A 12,728-nucleotide genomic window follows, 5' to 3' on the forward strand; every position below is an offset into this window, starting at 1 on the left:
TTCTGCACCAGCTTGAGGTTATACAATCTGATACTCTGTCTCTGAACTGTTTTGTCCGTGTTCAAATACATTGTAAGTTTTCTGGGCACAGATCACATTCTCATACATGTACAGCTTTGAACACACTGTCTGTACTTCTCAATAAGTACCACCAATTGTTTGGAAAAGCTTGCTCCTCAATTTCTCTCATTCGCCAACTCTTGATATTACCTTCCTTGTGTTACTTAGTTCACCATTTACAGTGGCTAGCACATTTACATTGCTAAATCAGTGCCGAGTCTTTTTTTTTTTTTTAAACAATGCATACTTACATGTAATTCTTACATAAAGGTAGAGACCATGATAGAGCCAGATCCCTGATTTTAGACACAAGACACAGAGGCTCAATAACAAACTAAAATAATTTAGAACTCTTGGGGAATCCACAGGCCATGTGACCAAAAGATGTACACAGAATATCGCCAATTTCAAACAACAACTCCAATGCACAGTAGGTGACTTAGTATGGATCTAGGGTAAAATTTTCCAAAAGCACTAAAGTGACCATTTAAAAAAGTGACTTAAATGCCAAGTCCCACTCTTTTTCAATGAAATGTGGGCTCCCAAGTGCCTAAGCCACGTCTGAAAATGGGAGCTGGCTCCTAAGTGATTTAAGTGCTTTCAAAAAAAATCACTACCTGCAGAGAACAAAAATCACAGGTACTTTCTTCTCCACCAATAGATAAGAATATAAGAACAGACATACTGGGTCAGACCAATGGTCCATCTAGCCCAGTAACCTGTCTTCCGAGAGCGGCCAATGCCACATGCTTCAGAACAGAACAAGTAATCATCAAATGATCCATCCCATCAGCCATTCCCAGCCTCTGGCAAAAAGCAATCTCTGCGTATCCTGTCTAACAGCCACTGATAGACCTATCCTCCATGAATTTATCTAGTTCTTTTTTGAACTTAGTTATAGTCTTGGCCTTCACACCATCCTCTGGAAAGAAGTTCTACAGGTTGACTGTGCATTGTGTGAAGAAATATTTCCTTTTGCTTGTTTTAAACCTGCTGCCTATTAATTTTATTGGTGACCCCTAGTTTTTGTTTTGAGAAGGAGTAAATAAGGTTTCCTTATATACTTTCTCCACACCAGTCATGATTGTACAGACCTCTATCATATCTCCCCTTAGTCATCTCTTCTCCAAGGTGAAAAGTCCCCAGCCTTATTAATTTCTCCTCATATGGAAGCTTTTCCATAACTCTAATTCATTTTAGTTGGCCTTTTCTGTACCTTCTCCCATTCCAATACCTCTTTTTTGAGATGGAGCAACCAGATCTGCTCACAATATTGAATTAATAGAGGATTAATGGAATAATAAAAAGGCAATATGATATTTTCTGTCTTACTATCTATCCCTTTCCTAATAATTCCCAACATTCTGTTAATGTGCATCAGAACTAAAAAACTCTGAGTATCAGAGAACTATCCACAATGACTCCAAGATCCCTTTCTTGAGTGGTAACAGCTAATTTAGATCCAATCATTTTATATGTATAGTCAGGATTATGTTTTCCAATGTGCATTACTTTGCATTTATTAACATTGACTTTCATATGCCATTCTGTTGCCCAGTCACCCAGTTTTGTGAGATCCCTTTGTAACTCTTCGCAGTCTGCTTTAGACTTAACCATCTTGAGTAGTTTTCTACCATCCACAGACTTTGCCATCTCACTCTTTCCAGATCATTTATGAATATGTTGAATACATATTCCATGCAATAAGTCAAAATCCTAATTAAGAAAATACGTATGGTAACAAATAAAACCCTCAATACATTTACTGAAAAAATAAATGCACAATATCTTCAGTTTACCCTGTGCATTTACATTATCTAAGAAATATATATCTACAAATTCCAGTTCCACACAATAAGGGTACACTAATCAACTAATGGGGAAGAGGAGACAAATAAACATCACATGCTATATTATGTTCCAAGTATATGGTGATGCAAATAGTTGAAAAGTACTTTGACACAGACCTACAAAAGAAATTTAGAAACAATAACATCCCATCCCAGAATGCAGATGTAATACAAACTGGAAAGCATGTGCTATGCAAAAAACCTGCCACTTTTCCAAAAAGACATAGGGTATGTCTACACTGACGACAGCAAAGTCGCTGCCATCAGATCGATCTTTCTGGATCGATTGAGCAGTCAGTGTAGACCCGCTCAATCAATCAGGAAATTGACGCTTGTAAACCACCCCAAGTGTCATAGTGCTGCGTCAACAGGAACGCAGTTCCCGTCGGCGCAGTGCAGTGAAGACGGCGTGCAGAAGGGAAGCACAGTAATCAACAGGAGTTACGCAAGCTACTCTGTGTAGCTTGCATAACTCCCATTGACTGCCGCCAAATCTCCAGGTAAGTGTAGACCAGGGCATATAAATAAAACCATGCAAAGGAACTCTTTTGTCTTAAGATTTTTTGTTTAATTAGTTAATTAATTTTTCAACTATAAGAAGAGTGCAGATCCAAATCTACCTTCTCCAAGAGATGATTCACAATTTGTAGATTGTACTGACTGACTCTTCATGCCAGTGATGACTGTTTTCCCTGCTATGTAAGTGATCGCTTAGAAGGCCTGTTTAGACACGGTTCAATACCCAACTTTGAGGGTTTCCTGATACAAGCAGTAAGATCCTGAACTGTTCATATGCACAGAGAGTAAATAAATAAATAAAAATAAATAAAGACAAAGGTAATACCGGTGCTTTGAGCTTTGCACTGGCTTTCAGTTTGCTTTTAAGTGCAACTCAACATGCTGACTGTCTCCAAAGACCACATCTCTCTATGTCATGTTACAGTTGGCTGGAATACCATTATTAAATCCAGAGATGGGAGACAGGGAGCTCTTGGTTAAGGGTCATCACTTCTGAGGCCTACTTGCTGTTCATCTATCATAATGACAGCATATGAAACAGCAGTAAATTCTATATCTGATTAACACACATTTAGTTCCTCAATATGTACATATACCATGAACAGATTAGGTGTTATTACAGGGCCACATTCATCTAGCGGAATGATTTATATACCTCATCAGAATATTTTTTCAGTCTATTTATTAATGACACATGAGTAAATTTCCACAGAAAGAGGTTTATTATTGTGATAGGCTTGTCATTTACCCTACCTGCTGAAAATAAATGTTTAAAAAATTAAAATGAAAAAATAAGAATTCTAAACTTAGTTTTGAGGCATTTAAACTGGACCATAACAAACACTCTGGTTACCTTTCAAGTTCCCCAAATCTGCTATGATAAAAATATTTATTTTATTCTTTTCCTCCTCACTCAAGGGTGATATATTGCCTGAATCTGAAGTCTGTTTATAGTTTTGAAAGTGTCAGGAATCTACTCACTTAATTTAAAAAAATGAGAAACACAGACTGGTTCATTTATGTTCAAACCTACACAGACATGTAGAGGTACTTGCGCTTCTGTGTTCCAAATAAATGGTGATTGCTAGAAGGCATCTCCTACCCCAGGAGTTGCCATCTGATTAAAGCTTTGTATTTTCTAGGTTTTTCTTGTTCTGATTTCTCCTTTCCCTGGTCCCAAAACTTGGAGTTTATTTTTAGTTATAAAGCTATTCACAGTACAGTGAGGGAAAGGATGTGTTGCCCAAAGTCTCTGCTGTTTTCATTACCAAAGAAAAAAGAAGGAAAAAGAGAAAGATCGATTTGCACTTCCATGGAATTTTCTCATAGCTGAACTTGAATTGCCCCACCAGATTCGAGATAGCTAGCTCAACAGTTTGATGTACATTTAGAATTGAAACAGACTTGCATTTTAAATTGAAAGACATCATCGAACAGGTCAATTATCTTCAAATATGCACTAAAATATTCAGTCTCTTTTTTCAAATCAGTAGTCAGCATAAAAATGAACTAAAACACAAATTAACTGAAAATTCAGCTATGCATATAGCTTCCTCAAGAGCTGCAAATGTATGTTTGTATTAGAAGAAAAGAAACAGTAGCTTAATGAAAAAAATGTATTAGAACAATGAACCTCTGTTGCATCTACCAAGATCTGAACTTTATGTTCCAACGTACTTTTGATCTTCCTCCACCACTCTTACCATCTCTCCCACTAACTTCTTTTGCCCCAGAGTTTTGTTACCTTGATGCATCTCTTCAAAACAGCAGCAAAACAACTGAGAAAATATAAAACTACCACAATTTCATTATACTTTTTACTTCATATTAACAGCTGAATGATTTACTGGAGCTGTTCAGTATGTTCTGTTCCAAGACTGTTCGATGTCCTGACATTCTATTTATTTGAAGGCCATGACAAAGAACTTGTGCTCCTTTTATTACTGTAGTCATGGATAGAAAGGACCAAAAGCTTTTTGAGATTGTGGCAAAATCTACACTAATTTAATTCTCATGTATCCAGCTCTCACTTATCCATGGGCAGTCTGACCCTTGCAGGTTAACTCCAGTCCCTTTCTACCGTAAACTGTCACCCAGGGACACCAATGTCTCACTTTGGCTCATTTGAGCAAAACACAACCAAGGAGTCAAAAGGACAGTGACACATACTAACCTGTAAAATGCCCAAATCTCATACCTAGAGGTTGGAACATCCCACCGTCAAATCTCCTTCAGTCCCTGGCTGGCCCCTCAATCAGTAAGAGAAGGGGTCTCCCACCTCCCAAATGCACCAAGAGTCAAAGGCAATAGACTTACCCAATTAATGATGATTTAAAAGTATGTTAACTCTAATACACTGCACTTTTCTAGACCCTTTCAACGTAGGACCCTAACATGCTTTGCAAACATTAACAAATTTAGTCTCAACCCCTGCGAGGAAGGAACCAAAGCACAGTCACTGGATAACTTACTCAAGATCCTAGAAGAAATCTCTGGCACAACTAGGAACAGAACTCCTGGACTCCCATTCTGATGTCTTACTCATATTTTATAGGAAGGGTTTCTTGTGAGGAATATCCACCACAGCAAGTAGGTCTAAGAGCAGCAAGCTTATGTGAACAGAGGAATGTAAAAATAAACCATAAAAAAAAACAACCCTAAAACTTCCCCGGAAACTCAACATGGAAGCAATTTAAAAATGGACATTGCCCCAGAACAAGCCAGGGTAGCCATGCTGAAAATAACCAAAGCATTTCATACTACAACCTGGTGCAGGACAGAAACAAGACAGTTAAGCACTTAACAGTCCTATACCTCTACCTATACAGGAAGGAGGTTAGGAGAAGCTCCTCTTGTCATGATGTTATAGGGGAGGAAAATAACACCAGATTCTGGCTTTTAGCGCCTCCTGAGTTCCAGGCTAGACAGCAAGAAGGCTGAGTTTGGACTTGACATCCATATCTGCAATGTGCCCTGCCTGCAACACTGTTCTCATTATGATGTGTCCTGTCATCCCCACGATAAAGAACGGTTACTTACCTGTAACTGTTGTTCTTCGAGATGTGTTGCTCATGTCCATTCTCAACTTAGGTGCGCGTATGTGCCACATGCACCGGTGCCGGAAAACTTTTTCCCCCTAGTGGTACCTATATGAGCCAGGTCTAGCACCCCTTGCAGCAGCGTACACATGTGCCGCATATAGGCGCCACCTTCTTGCTGGAACTTCGACTGAGGGGAAGGAGGGCGGGTGTGGAATGGACATGAGCAACACATCTCAAAGAACAACAATCACAGGTAAGTAACCATTCTTTCTTCTTCAAGTGCTTGCTCCATTCCCATTCCCAACTTAGATGACTCACCAGCAGTCTCCCCGGAGGTGGGCAGGAGTTCATGTAGGTGACCCTTGAAGCACCGCTCTACCAAAGCCAGCGTCATCTTGAGCTTGTTGCGTCAAGGCGTAGTGGGATAAGAAGTTATGCACTGACGACCAGGTAGCTGCTCTGCAGATGTCCAATATAGGGACATGCGCCTGGAAGGCCACAGATGATGCCTGCATTCTCGTCGGCTGTCAGGGCCATTGGAGGTGCGACCCCAGCTTGGTCATAGCAGGTCCAGATATAGGCCGTAATCCATTTCGAGAGACGCTGGGAAAAAAACGGTAGCCTCTTCATTCGGTCTGCAACTGCCACAAAGAACTGTGTTGATCGGCAAAAAGGTTTAGTTCTGTCGATGTAAAATGCCAGGGCCCACCGCACATCAAGGGAATATGAATGCCTCTCTTCACTGGAGATGTGAGGCTTGGGATAAAAGACAGGTAAGAAAATATCTTGGTTAAAGTGGAAGTGAGAGACTACTTTAGGCAAAAAGGCTGGGTGTGGGCGTAGTTGGACTTTGCCCTTATAGAACACTGTGTAAGGTGGTTCTGATGTTAACGCCCTGATCTCAGAAACTCGCCAGGCAGACGTAATAGCCACCAGGAAGGCCACCTTCCAGGACAGGTATGTAAGAGAGCACGAAGTCAAGGGTCCAAAGGGGGGGCCCCGTGAGCCTGGAGAGGACCAAGTTCAAGTCCCACTGAGGAGAAAGCTCCCTTATTGGCGGGAAAAGCCTTTCCAATCCCTTAAGGAACTGACTGTCATCTTGTGCAAAAAAATTGTTCCACCCCCTACTAAGGGGTGGAATGCAGATATGGCCACCACATGGACCTTGATGGATGAGAAGGCCAGACCCCCTTGCTTCAAAGGGAGCAAATACTCCAAGATAGTTGGAACTGATGCCTTCATCGGGGAAATGCCACACTCGACAGCCCAACAGGAGAAGCGTTTCCACTTCGATCTATAAGCCGATATGAGAGACAGTTTCCTGCTCTCCAAGAGCACACGCTGAACTTGGGATGAACAGGCCTGCTCCTTCTGACTCAGCCATGGAACAGCCATGACATCAGGTGAAGGGAGGCCAGATCCAGGTGGATCAAGTGACCTTGGTCTTGGGACAGGAGGTCTGGTTGCAGCAGCAGGGACCATTGCCTGGGTCCTGCCAACTCCAGCAGCATCCCGAACCAATGTTGTTGGGGCCATGCTGGGGCCACAAGAATAACCCGAGCTTTGTCTCTCTTCACTTTCAGAAGAATCTTGTGAATTAGAGGAATCAGGGGGAAGGCGTACAAGACACTCCCTGACCAGGAAAGGAGAAAGGCGTTGTGATAGAGCCTGCACTGAGTCCCTGATGGGAACAGAAGCGGCAGCACTTCCTGTTTGTCCTGGTGGCGAAGAGGTCCACTCAGGGATTGCCCCATCTTTAGAAGATTCGGGTCACTACCTCTGGATGGAGGGACCACTCGTGGTGAGAGCAGAAGGACCTGCTGAGATGGTCCACCAACGGGTTGTTGACTCCGCCCAATAGCAATGCATCTCCCCGAATACCATGAGTGATGCAAAGTCCAGAAATGCATAGCCTCCTTGCACAGGGCTAGGGACCAGGCCCCGCCCTGTCTGTCGATATAGTACACCGAGGCCAAATTATCCATGAGGATCTGCACCACCTTGTGGGATAGATGCAGAAGGAAAACCGTACAGGCCAGACGAATTGCTCTGAGCTCCTTGATATTGATGTGCACAGCTGTTCCTGTGAGGTTCACATGCTTTGGGTTTGTAGGGGACCCAGGTGAACGCCCCATCCCAAGTCCAAGGCAACTGAGATCAGAACTACTGATGGGCTGGGGCTCTTCAAAGGGCATTCCCAAGAGCACTTGGCGCGGGCTCGTCCACCAAACCAGGGAGGTAAGTATTTCCAGAGGCACCGAAAGTATCCTGTCCAGTTGGTGCCTGGCTGGAGAGTACACTGACACTAGTCACATCTAGAGGGGTCTGAGGTGCAGCCTGGCATGGGGAACCACATAAGTGCAGGCCACCATATGTCCCAGGAGGCTAAGGCAGACTCTCGCTGTCATGAGAGGGTGGGCCAAAATGCGGGTTACGATCTCTGACATTGTCAGGAACTACTCCCTTGGGAGGAACACTCTGGTCTTGAACAAATCCAGCATCGCCCCAATGAATTCTATCCTCTGCACAGGAACTAACGTGGATTTTTGCTTGTTGATTAGGAGACCCAGTGCCTGGAAAACGCTTTGGGTAGCCGTGATGCTGGCCCGAACCTGAGATCTAGACCTGTCCCTGATGAGCCAAGCGTCCAGGTAAGGGAATACCTGCACTCCTTTTCTGTGGAGGTGTGCCGTCACCATCAACATGCACTTGGTGAAGACTTGGCGCAGTCGAGAGGCCAAAAGGGAGCACCGCAAACTGGTAATGGCAATCTCTCACTATAAATCTCAGGAATTTCCTGTGGCCAGGGAAGATAGCAATGTGAAAATAAGTGTCCTTTAAATAGAGTGGCATACCAGTTGCCCAGATCCAGAGAGGGAATGATGGTGGCAAGGGAAACCATACGAAACTTTAGCCTTCTGAAGTATTTGTTGAGGCACCTTAAGTGCTCTTTGCGCAGATCTCCCTTTGCTTTTGGAATTAAGAAGTAACAGGAGTAAAAACCTCAACCCTGTAAGTCTCATGGGACCTCTTCCACTGCGCCCACCTGTAGAAGCGCTCACACCTCCTGTTCAAGGAGTTGCTCGTGAGAGGGGTCCCTGAAGAGGGACAGGGAAGGAAGGCGGGAGTGAGGCAAACTGGAGAATGTAGCCAGTGGCCACCACACTGAGCAGCCATCTGTATGGTGGCTCAGGCTGGGAGGAAACAGGCCAAACAAAAGGAAAACAGAAGATGGGGTGGATCTGTAAGTGTAACTGGCAGGTTGCTCTCGGGCGCACCTTCAAAATGCCTGTTTCCTGCCTCGATTATGGCGGCTAGAGCCTGGGTGAGGGCTAGCAGATGACGATCGGCTCTAGTGTCTCTTATAGTCTTTATTTTTTCTTTTTATAGGAGTCCCCAGAACGCTCTTCCTGCTGGAGCCTGAAGTGCCTCCTAGATGAAGAAGGTGTATACAGGTCAAGGGACCTCAAAGTAGCTGTTAAGTCTTTCATGCCATGCAGCTTGGAGTCCATTTGCTCAGTGAAGAGGGCCATACCGTCGAAAAAGAGGTCCTGGTTGGACTGCTGGACCTCTGATGAAAGACCCAATAATTGCAGCCATGACACTCGTCTCATCGATATTGCAGAGACCATTGTCCTGGCTGCCAAGTTCAATGGATTGGAGGCCATTTGCAGGGATGCCCTTGCCATCGATCTCCCCTCTTCTAAGATGGCCTCAGATTCTTGCTTAGAGGAAGGGGACAATGCGTCTGCAAACCTGTCCAGTGACTGCCATATTTTGAAATGGTATCTACCCAGCAGTGCTTGCTGGTTCGTTACCTGTAGCTGGAGACTGGCCATGGAATAAATTTTTCAACCAAGTCGAGTCTCTGGGTGTCTTTGTGTTTAGGGGTCGAGCTAACTTTCCTGTCTGTCCCTTTCATTGGTGGCTGTGACAACCAGGGATCCTGGCGTGGGGTATGTATAAAGATATTCAAACCCTTTAGCTGGTACATAATATTTTCTCTCTGTCCTTTTAGAATGGGGGGCAGAGAGGCCGGGTTTGCCACACAGCCGTGGCCAGTTTAACAACCCCCTCATGGAGCAGGAGGGCTACCCTGCTAGGGGCTGTTGAGGCCAAAATTCTAAAGAGATCGTCCACCGGCTCATCCAGCTCCTCTATTTTGAGGCCCAAGTTTGAGGCGACCCTTTTCAACAAGTCCTGATGCACCTTGAAGTCATCTACTGGCATCGCAGACAAGGATCCCGTGACCTCTTTGTCCAGAGACGATGAGGATAAGGCCAGCACCTGGCCTGGGGGAGGAGTCTGCCCTGGGTGTGGTGGTTCACCCCAGGCTCGATGCATGTGAGTCGTCTCGATCAGAGCCTGAATCTGGGTGCGGTGCCAAACTTTGGGGGAATGGAGGAGTGCGGCACCAATGTTCTCTCCCAGAACTGGTTTGCGGCATCCCCACAAGAAAACCCCAATAAGGCCATGGACCAGGCCATTGTCCCTGCAGCCACGCTGCCATAGGTGGCACCGTCGGGAGCCGGGCATTGCAGCTGGAACCTGCCTGGTATGAACAGCTTCCTAGCTGTCAGAGGAGTCGCTTCTGTCTGTCGGCCAGGGTGGTGTTGACTCCAAGTATCTTTCGTGGCGTGCGGAGCCCGTTGATGCACCGGCACCGGTGAGAGGTGGGGAGAGCCTGAATGATGGGTGTGACAGGACCGGCTCTCATCTTTCGGCTTCCTATAAGGGCTAGGCGAACAGGGCCCCGGTGCCAGAGAAACATGTCGCAGACCGGGCCACCTTCGGTATTCAACCCGGTGCCGGGTCTCTGGAGAGCCTGGTCCGGCGCTATCCTGACCCAGAGAGCATGGTCTTGACTCCAGGGAGTGCCTACACAGCGGCAAATGTTGTCTCGAAGATGGAGACGGTCAAGCTGATCTGTCCCTCAATACATTACCCACCAGTGCCAAATCACGGTGTGGCAGCCTGCCATCCCTCGGCGTCGGCATCACGGACAGCACCAGGAGGTCTTTCATGGCCTGGAAGATCTCTGGTGTCGACGGCACCACTAAGAGGTGAGGGCCTCTATCGCTACCAGGAGTCTGAGGACCACCTGGTGCCGGGGTCAATGCTCACAGCGGTGAGGGACCCCTTCTGAAGCGGGGAGGAATGGCAGCCCGACGTGAGTCTCGCCTGATCCCCTTTGGCTTTAGCCACAGGGAAGCGACCACGTTCCACACGAGTCTTCTTCAGCCTCTTTTTTGGTACCAGGGACCGTGACCGGTGCCAAGAAGAGGAAGATGGCGCCAGAGGTGCACTGTGCATCGTGTACTGAGGCCGTCATGCTCGGTGCAGAGTCCAATCTGCAGGGTTCTGACACCGGTCTGAGTGCCGACTCCATCAGGATAGCCCGGAGATGAATATCTTGGCCTCTCTCAGTCCGTGGGCAAAAACTTTTGCAGATTTTACACTTCTCACTGACATGCACTTCACCCAAACACTTCAAACAACTTTGAAGCAGGTCTTTCTGTGGCATAGGCTTTTTACATGAAGCGCAGGTTATAAATCCCAGTGAACAGGGCATGCCCCGACCCTGGGACTCTAACTAACTAACTAACTAGAACTAAGAAACAAACTATATACAGCAGAACAGAGAATAAACCACTAGGTTTAGTGAGAGAACTTGCGAAGGCAAGAGACGTTCCAGCACTTCACTGGCAGCAAGAAGAAACAGAGAGAGAGAGAGGGAGCCGGCGGCGCCTATATGCGGGCACATGTGTGCACCGCTGCAGGGGGCACTAGAGCGGCTCGTATGTGTACCACTAAGGGAAAAAAGTTTTCCAGCACCGGTGCATGTGGCGTGCACACACACCTGAGTTGGGAATGGACATGAGCAAGCACTCGAAGAAGAACATTTGGGTTACAGTAGTGTGAGAAGGGTAAATGAAAGGCCATCTTCTTTATCCTCCTCCTGTCTTAATAGGCAGGAAATTTGGGCGAAATTAGCAATAAAATATTTTAATACTTCAGATTAGACTTTTCTGGTGTCCGTCCTGCTAAGCTGAACTTCACCTATCAATATTTATACAATCTTTTTAATATGGTTAACAACTGTTCATATGTGATGGAAAAAGAATTCAAGTCCACATTCTTTGAACTTTATTGGTATTTCAAAATCAGGACCTACAATAAATAGTAAGTAACAGATTAGTGTATTATAAAGTAAGAATTAAAAAAAAATTACATGCATAACTACAGTCATACCTGAAACTCCCATATTGGGGCAATCTTAAAAAATCCTCAAACATTTAGGCCTCAATTCTGATATCACTTACACAAGTGTAAATCAGGAATATCTCTTTTAAGATAGGAAGATTTACACCAGTGTAAAACTGGTGAGAGATGAGAACAAGACACAGAATGTAATTGTGCTCTACCTTTATTAGAAAACCACTTCCATTTAAAGCAGAGGTTCCCAAACTGTGGGGCGCGCCCCCTGGGGTGTGGGAATGTACAGGGGGACGTTGCGAGGCCCAGGCCAGCCCCCATGGGGCGGCAGGGAGGGAGCACTACCCAGCTCTACTCTGCCTTAAACTCTGCTCCAGGCCCGGCTGCTGCCTCCAACCCTGGCTCAGCTATGGCCTTGGCGCCCAGTCCCTGGCTTGGCTGTGGCCCACCTGGTCACAGCACACTACAATAACACTTGGCCCTGACCAGAGCCCCCCAACCGTGGCCCCGCTCCCAGCTCCAGCTGGGGGGTTGGGAGATGCGGACAGGGGTAAGGTAGGGCACAGGCTAAAAAGTTTGGGGACCACTGATTTAAACAACTGATTTGAGTAATTTAAAGCATGTTAACTGGTCACTTAAAAAGGTTTCAATTTTTAAAAATTACAACAATTACATTCTAAGGATTCTGAAGTAATCTTTAGTATAACTAAATCAACACTCCTGCATGAAGGATGCGTGTAACAATAATAAAGGGTTAAGGGAAAAACTGGAGAAAACCCTTAAGGTTCCATTTAAGTCACAGATGTTAGCCAGGGGAACAAGATAAGGGGGAAGATGTTTGCTTAAGGAAAATAAAATTTTGCTTCATATTTAGGTGAAAAAAAGGGTAAGCAGATACCAACTGAAGTCAAGCAAGTCACAGGCTTTTGAGTTTGATTCAGATCCTCAATAAAAACAATGAAATAGGAACCAAATTAGCCAAAAATGACCAGTCACATTTTGTATTAGGGAAGTTTCCTGGAAAGAAATAGCCAAAAGACTA

The 12,728-nt window shown here is 45.2% G+C and overlaps 1 protein-coding gene across 4 annotated transcripts in view; it reads right to left on the reverse strand.

Annotated features, from left to right (window-relative positions):
* Nucleotides 1-12,728, reverse strand: part of GNAS (GNAS complex locus) — a 220,204-nt gene that overhangs the window by 56,714 nt on the left and 150,762 nt on the right. The window lies entirely within an intron of this gene.

This window comes from Emydura macquarii, unplaced genomic scaffold (assembly GCF_026122565.2).
Source record: "Emydura macquarii macquarii isolate MOO-44397 ecotype Brisbane River unplaced genomic scaffold, CSIRO-AGI_Emac_v2 contig_1483, whole genome shotgun sequence".
NCBI classification, from domain to species: Eukaryota; Metazoa; Chordata; order Testudines; family Chelidae; genus Emydura; species Emydura macquarii.